The sequence below is a fragment of the Cavia porcellus genome, unplaced genomic scaffold (assembly GCF_034190915.1).
Source record: "Cavia porcellus strain 051 isolate PalLab524CR breed Dunkin Hartley unplaced genomic scaffold, mCavPor4.1 scaffold_66, whole genome shotgun sequence".
NCBI lineage: Eukaryota > Metazoa > Chordata > Mammalia > Rodentia > Caviidae > Cavia > Cavia porcellus.
Window position 1 is genome coordinate 547,705 of NW_026947549.1, and position 7,607 is coordinate 555,311.

Here is a 7,607-nt window from a genome sequence, read left to right on the forward strand (position 1 = left end):
GAATGTAATGTAACACACACCCATACAATGCGCACCACCCCGTGATGTTTTTCAGAAACCTATCCTACATTGCCACTGCATGTTCCCTGACCTCCCCATGCTGACCACCCCTCGGTGCTTTTCTCCATCCTACATTGCCACTCACTGCCTATCCTTATTCAGACCCTCCGATTCACACCACCCCGTGATGTTTTTCTCACTCCTACTAGTGAATATAATGTAACACACACCCATACAATGCACACCACACCGTGATGTTTTTCTCACTCCTACTAGTGAATGTAATGTAACACACACCCATACAATGCGCAACACCCCGTGATGTTTTTCTCACTCCTACTAGTGAATGTAATGTAACACACACCCATACAATGCGCACCACCCCGTGATGTTTTTCTCACTCCTACTAGTGAATGTAATGTAACACACACCCATACAATGCGCACCACCCCGTGATGTATTTCTCACACCTACTAGTGAATGTAATGTAACACACACCCATACAATGCGCACCACCCCGTGATGTTTTTCTCACTCCTACTAGTGAATGTAATGTAACACACACCCATACAATGCGCACCACCACGTGATGTTTTTCAGAAACCTATCCTACATTGCCACTGCATGTTCCCTGACCTCCCCATGCTGACCACCCCGCGGTGCTTTTCTCCATCCTACATTGCCACTCACTGCCTATCCGAATTCAGACCCTCCGATTCACACCACCCCGTGATGTTTTTCTCACTCCTACTAGTGAATGTAATGTAACACACACCCATACAATGCGCACCACCCCGTGATGTTTTTCTCACTCCTACTAGTGAATGTAATGTAACACACACCCATACAATGCGCACCACCCCGTGATGTTTTTCAGAAACCTATCCTACATTGCCACTGCATGTTCCCTGACCTCCCCATGCTGACCACCCCGCGGTGCTTTTCTCCATCCTACATTGCCACTCACTGCCTATCCTAATTCAGACCCTCCGATTCCCACCACCCCGTGATGTTTTTCTCACTCCTACTAGTGAATGTAATGTAACACACACCCATACAATGCGCACCACCCCGTGATGTTTTTCTCACTCCTACTAGTGAATGTAATGTAACGCACACCCATACAATGCGCACCACCCCGTGATGTTTTTCTCACTCCTACTAGTGAATGTAATGTAACGCACACCCATACAATGCGCACCACCCCGTGATGTTTTTCTCACTCCTACTAGTGAATGTAATGTAACACACACCCATACAATGCGCACCACCCCGTGATGTTTTTCTCACTCCTACTAGTGAATGTAATGTAACACACACCCATACAATGCGCACCACCCCGTGATGTTTTTCTCACTCCTGCTAGTGAATGTAATATAACACACACCCATACAATGCTAACCACCCCGTGATGTTTTTCAGAAACCTATCCTGCATTGCCACTGCATGTTCCCTGACCTCACCATTCTGACCACCCCGCGGTGCTTTTCTCCATCCTACATTGCCACTCACTGCCTATCCTAATTCAGACCCTCCGATTCTCAACACCCCGTGATGTTTTTCTCATTCCTACTAGTGAATGTAATGTAACACACACCCATACAATGCGCAACACCCCGTGATGTTTTTCTCACTCCTACTAGTGAATGTAATGTAACACACACCCATACAATGCGCACCACCCCGTGATGTTTTTCTCACTCCTACTAGTGAATGTAATGTAACACACACCCATACAATGCGCAACACCCCGTGATGTTTTTCTCACTCCTACTAGTGAATGTAATGCAACACACACTCATACAATGCGCACCACCCCGTGATGTTTTTCTCACTCCTACTAGTGAATGTAATGTAACACACACCCATACAATGCGCACCACACCATGATGTTTTTCTCACACCTACTAGTGAATGTAAAGTAACACACACCCATACAATGCGCACCACCCCGTGATGTTTTTCTCACTCCTACTAGTGAATGTAATGTAACACACACCCATACAATGCGCACCACCCCGTGATGTTTTTCAGAAACCTATCCTACATTGCCACTGCATGTTCCCTGACCTCCCCATGCTGACCACCCCGCGGGGCTTTTCTCCATCCTACATTGCCACTCACTGCCTATCCTAATTCAGACCCTCCGATTCCCACCACCCTGTGATGTTTTTCTCACTCCTACTAGTGAATGTAATGTAACACACACCCATACAATGCGCACCACCCCGTGATGTTTTTCTCACTCCTACTAGTGAATGTAATGTAACGCACACCCATACAATGCGCACCACCCCGTGATGTTTTTCTCACTCCTACTAGTGAATGTAATGTAACGCACACCCATACAATGCGCACCACCCCGTGATGTTTTTCTCACTCCTACTAGTGAATGTAATGTAACACACACCCATACAATGCGCACCACCCCGTGATGTTTTTCTCACTCCTACTAGTGAATGTAATGTAACACACACCCATACAATGCGCACCACCCCGTGATGTTTTTCAGAAACCTATCCTACATTGCCACTGCATGTTCCCTGACCTCCCCATGCTGACCACCCCTCGGTGCTTTTCTCCATCCTACATTGCCACTCACTGCCTATCCTTATTCAGACCCTCCGATTCACACCAACCCGTGATGTTTTTCTCACTCCTACTAGTGAATATAATGTAACACACACCCATACAATGCACACCACCCCGTGATGTTTTTCTCACTCCTACTAGTGAATGTAATGTAACACACACCCATACAATGCGCACCACCCCGTGATGTTTTTCTCACTCCTACTAGTGAATGTAATGTAACACACACCCATACAATGCGCACCACCCCGTGATGTTTTTCTCACTCCTACTAGTGAATGTAATGTAACACACACCCATACAATGCGCACCACCCCGTGATGTATTTCTCACACCTACTAATGAATGTAATGTAACACACACCCATACAATGCGCACCACCCCGTGATGTTTTTCTCACTCCTACTAGTGAATGTAATGTAACACACACCCATACAATGCGCACCACCACGTGATGTTTTTCAGAAACCTATCCTACATTGCCACTGCATGTTCCCTGACCTCCCCATGCTGACCACCCCGCGGTGCTTTTCTCCATCCTACATTGCCACTCACTGCCTATCCTAATTCAGACCCTCCGATTCACACCACCCCGTGATGTTTTTCTCACTCCTACTAGTGAATGTAATGTAACACACACCCATACAATGCGCACCACCCCGTGATGTTTTTCAGAAACCTATCCTACATTGCCACTGCATGTTCCCTGACCTCCCCATGCTGACCACCCCTCGGTGCTTTTCTCCATCCTACATTGCCACTCACTGCCTATCCTTATTCAGACCCTCCGATTCACACCACCCCGTGATGTTTTTCTCACTCCTACTAGTGAATATAATGTAACACACACCCATACAATGCACACCACACCGTGATGTTTTTCTCACTCCTACTAGTGAATGTAATGTAACACACACCCATACAATGCGCAACACCCCGTGATGTTTTTCTCACTCCTACTAGTGAATGTAATGTAACACACACCCATACAATGCGCACCACCCCGTGATGTATTTCTCACACCTACTAGTGAATGTAATGTAACACACACCCATACAATGCGCACCACCCCGTGATGTTTTTCTCACTCCTACTAGTGAATGTAATGTAACACACACCCATACAATGCGCACCACCACCTGATGTTTTTCAGAAACCTATCCTACATTGCCACTGCATGTTCCCTGACCTCCCCATGCTGACCACCCCGCGGTGCTTTTCTCCATCCTACATTGCCACTCACTGCCTATCCTAATTCAGACCCTCCGATTCACACCACCCCGTGATGTTTTTCTCACTCCTACTAGTGAATGTAATGTAACACACACCCATACAATGCGCACCACCCCGTGATGTTTTTCTCACTCCTACTAGTGAATGTAATGTAACACACACCCATACAATGCGCACCACCCCGTGATGTTTTTCAGAAACCTATCCTACATTGCCACTGCATGTTCCCTGACCTCCCCATGCTGACCACCCCGCGGTGCTTTTCTCCATCCTACATTGCCACTCACTGCCTATCCTAATTCAGACCCTCCGATTCCCACCACCCCGTGATGTTTTTCTCACTCCTACTAGTGAATGTAATGTAACACACACCCATACAATGCGCACCACCCCGTGATGTTTTTCTCACTCCTACTAGTGAATGTAATGTAACGCACACCCATACAATGCGCACCACCCCGTGATGTTTTTCTCACTCCTACTAGTGAATGTAATGTAACGCACACCCATACAATGCGCACCACCCCGTGATGTTTTTCTCACTCCTACTAGTGAATGTAATGTAACACACACCCATACAATGCGCACCACCCCGTGATGTTTTTCTCACTCCTACTAGTGAATGTAATGTAACACACACCCATACAATGCGCACCACCCCGTGATGTTTTTCTCACTCCTGCTAGTGAATGTAATATAACACACACCCATACAATGCTAACCACCCCGTGATGTTTTTCAGAAACCTATCCTGCATTGCCACTGCATGTTCCCTGACCTCACCATTCTGACCACCCCGCGGTGCTTTTCTCCATCCTACATTGCCACTCACTGCCTATCCTAATTCAGACCCTCCGATTCTCAACACCCCGTGATGTTTTTCTCATTCCTACTAGTGAATGTAATGTAACACACACCCATACAATGCGCAACACCCCGTGATGTTTTTCTCACTCCTACTAGTGAATGTAATGTAACACACACCCATACAATGAGCACCACCCCGTGATGTTTTTCTCACTCCTACTAGTGAATGTAATGTAACACACACCCATACAATGCGCACCACCCCGTGATGTTTTTCTCACTCCTACTAGTGAATGTAATGCAACACACACCCATACAATGCGCACCACCCCGTGATGTTTTTCTCACTCCTACTAGTGAATGTAATGTAACACACACCCATACAATGCGCACCACCCCATGATGTTTTTCTCACACCTACTAGTGAATGTAATGTAACACACACCCATACAATGCGCACCACCCCGTGATGTTTTTCTCACTCCTACTAGTGAATGTAATGTAACACACACCCATACAATGCGCACCACCCCGTGATGTTTTTCAGAAACCTATCCTACATTGCCACTGCATGTTCCCTGACCTCCCCATGCTGACCACCCCGCGGTGCTTTTCTCCATCCTACATTGCCACTCACTGCCTATCCTAATTCAGACCCTCCGATTCCCACCACCCTGTGATGTTTTTCTCACTCCTACTAGTGTATGTAATGTAACACACACCCATACAATGCGCACCACCCCGTGATGTTTTTCTCACTCCTACTAGTGAATGTAATGTAACGCACACCCATACAATGCGCACCACCCCGTGATGTTTTTCTCACTCCTACTAGTGAATGTAATGTAACGCACACCCATACAATGCGCACCACCCCGTGATGTTTTTCTCACTCCTACTAGTGAATGTAATGTAACGCACACCCATACAATGCGCACCACCCCGTGATGTTTTTCTCACTCCTACTAGTGAATGTAATGTAACACACACCCATACAATGCGCACCACCCCGTGATGTTTTTCAGAAACCTATCCTACATTGCCACTGCATGTTCCCTGACCTCCCCATGCTGACCACCCCTCGGTGCTTTTCTCCATCCTACATTGCCACTCACTGCCTATCCTTATTCAGACCCTCCGATTCACACCACCCCGTGATGTTTTTCTCACTCCTACTAGTGAATATAATGTAACACACACCCATACAATGCACACCACACCGTGATGTTTTTCTCACTCCTACTAGTGAATGTAATGTAACACACACCCATACAATGCGCACCACCCCGTGATGTTTTTCTCACTCCTACTAGTGAATGTAATGTAACACACACCCATACAATGCGCACCACCCCGTGATGTTTTTCTCACTCCTACTAGTGAATGTAATGTAACACACACCCATACAATGCGCACCACCCCGTGATGTATTTCTCACACCTACTAGTGAATGTAATGTAACACACACCCATACAATGCGCACCACCCCGTGATGTTTTTCTCACTCCTACTAGTGAATGTAATGTAACACACACCCATACAATGCGCACCACCACGTGATGTTTTTCAGAAACCTATCCTACATTGCCACTGCATGTTCCCTGACCTCCCCATGCTGACCACCCCGCGGTGCTTTTCTCCATCCTACATTGCCACTCACTGCCTATCCTAATTCAGACCCTCCGATTCACACCACCCCGTGATGTTTTTCTCACTCCTACTAGTGAATGTAATGTAACACACACCCATACAATGCGCACCACCCCGTGATGTTTTTCAGAAACCTATCCTACATTGCCACTGCATGTTCCCTGACCTCCCCATGCTGACCACCCCGCGGTGCTTTTCTCCATCCTACATTGCCACTCACTGCCTATCCTAATTCAGACCCTCCGATTCCCACCACCCCGTGATGTTTTTCTCACTCCTACTAGTGAATGTAATGTAACACACACCCATACAATGCGCACCACCCCGTGATGTTTTTCTCACTCCTACTAGTGAATGTAATGTAACGCACACCCATACAATGCGCACCACCCCGTGATGTTTTTCTCACTCCTACTAGTGAATGTAATGTAACGCACACCCATACAATGCGCACCACCCCGTCATGTTTTTCTCACTCCTACTAGTGAATGTAATGTAACACACACCCATACAATGCGCACCACCCCGTGATGTTTTTCTCACTCCTACTAGTGAATGTAATGTAACACACACCCATACAATGCGCACCACCCCGTGATGTTTTTCTCACTCCTGCTAGTGAATGTAATATAACACACACCCATACAATGCTAACCACCCCGTGATGTTTTTCAGAAACCTATCCTGCATTGCCACTGCATGTTCCCTGACCTCACCATGCTGACCACCCCGCGGTGCTTTTCTCCATCCTACATTGCCACTCACTGCCTATCCTAATTCAGACCCTCCGATTCCCACCACCCTGTGATGTTTTTCTCACTCCTACTAGTGAATGTAATGTAACACACACCCATACAATGCGCACCACCCCGTGATGTTTTTCTCACTCCTACTAGTGAATGTAATGTAACGCACACCCATACAATGCGCACCACCCCGTGATGTTTTTCTCACTCCTACTAGTGAATGTAATGTAACGCACACCCATACAATGCGCACCACCCCGTGATGTTTTTCTCACTCCTACTAGTGAATGTAATGTAACACACACCCATACAATGCGCACCACCCCGTGATGTTTTTCTCACTCCTACTAGTGAATGTAATGTAACACACACCCATACAATGCGCACCACCCCGTGATGTTTTTCAGAAACCTATCCTACATTGCCACTGCATGTTCCCTGACCTCCCCATGCTGACCACCCCTCGGTGCTTTTCTCCATCCTACATTGCCACTCACTGCCTATCCTTATTCAGACCCTCCGATTCACACCACCCCGTGATGTTTTTCTCACTCCTACTAGTGAATATAATGTAACACA